This window comes from Sciurus carolinensis, unplaced genomic scaffold (genome assembly GCF_902686445.1).
Source record: "Sciurus carolinensis unplaced genomic scaffold, mSciCar1.2, whole genome shotgun sequence".
Taxonomy (NCBI): domain Eukaryota; kingdom Metazoa; phylum Chordata; class Mammalia; order Rodentia; family Sciuridae; genus Sciurus; species Sciurus carolinensis.
In genome coordinates, this window is record NW_025920255.1 from 154,925 (window position 1) to 156,561 (window position 1,637).

Here is a 1,637-nt window from a genome sequence, read left to right on the forward strand (position 1 = left end):
ATCCTAGACCAAATAGCCCCTATGAAGACAATAACAGTATTGTCATAATAAACTGAAATATTTCAAATATTATCTTTAGTAAAACAAAAGGATTTTTGCAATTAAGTCTGCAGTTTCAAATGGAGGACAAAGAGGATGCAGAGGGATGTAGAATGTGGCTGTTAATGGGATATGAAAAGAACATACAGAAGTTCTAGATTAGAAAGGGTGAGAGTGTAATCAACAGAAATTGGATGTTAGCATGCAAAAAAAGGGAGAAAGAGACTCTGAAGCAACGGGTAAACAAAATGAAAAGAGAGCAAGAAAAGTAATGAAATAAAAACTTAAAATTGTTCAATAAGGAGAAGAAAGAAAATCTACAGTGTAACAGTCAAATAGTAATGAAACCTCTCAGTCTTTAGTTGCCTGATGCATGAGAGGTACCTGACAATGAGCTTCAAGTCTCCAGCAGGCATCTCAAGATGGGATTTGCCCCACCTAAAGATCAGAGCTATGGCTTCCAGGATTATCCAAGATGGCCACTCTGGCTTCAAAATATGTTGCAAATGGGGAGCTGCAACTCAGGTTGTGGACGTGGTCAGCAGGAGGTCCTGGAGGCAGGATGTGGTTGGTCAGGCAGGGATCCTGGAGGTCGGGTGTGCTTGGTGTGGTTGTGGGATCCTGGAGGCAGGGTGCAATCAGTGTGTCTCAAGTCCTGGTTATAGGGCACAGTCAGTTGGTCTGGGGGTCCTGGTGGCAGGGAGCACTCAGTCAATGTGAGAGCCCCAGAGGAAGGGAGTGATAGGTTGGGCTGAGGGATCCTGGAGACAGGGCTCAGTCTGGCCAGGGGTCCTACAGGGCCTGGCTTTTGTCTCAAAATGGTGGAAGCCACGTGTAATCAAACCTGCAGGTACTGTAACAGTGAAATTCCAGGCAACAGCAGGCAACTGGTGCTCCACTGGTGGTTGGCGATCAGTTTGCTGACTGGTTTCAGTGATTGGGAAGTGAATCTTGTGTGTCGGGTGATGGATAGGTGTAAGGCAGGCCATGGTCAGTCGATAGTCGGATGATAGGTACCTGACAGTGAGCAATCTGCACTCAAAAAAGGCATTGATATGCTGGCAGACTGCAGGTGATCACAGCAGACAAATAGGGTAACCAGCAGGGGATCAATAAGCAGCCCATAAATTATTTTTTATGGTTGAGAAGAATTTGTAGAGTTGTGAAACGAAGTGTATATCCTGTGTCCTCACCAGATATTGAATCTCCTAGTACCTTGATCTTCACACTGTGAAATTTAAGTGTGAGTGGCTTATAAACCACCAGTACCCTATAATTTATTATAGCTCATTGATCAGTTTATAAGAGTGCACTGTCTCACTGTGTTGTCACATCTTAAAATTAGAAGTCCTTTTTTTAAGGGACAAAAAATTCCACTTCTGTAACTCCACCCTCATAACATAATAACCTCCAGGTCACACCTCCTTTTATCACAATAGTGGGTAAGGATTTCAAAGTAAAAGTTTTGTGAGGACAAACTTTCAGATTACAGTAAAAAGTCGTGCCCTTTCTTTGCTCAGGGTATAGTATAGATGCCTCGTGCATAAACCTCGTTGCAGGTTCCCCAAAATTCTGAGACATAAAAATATCTGTAGCTA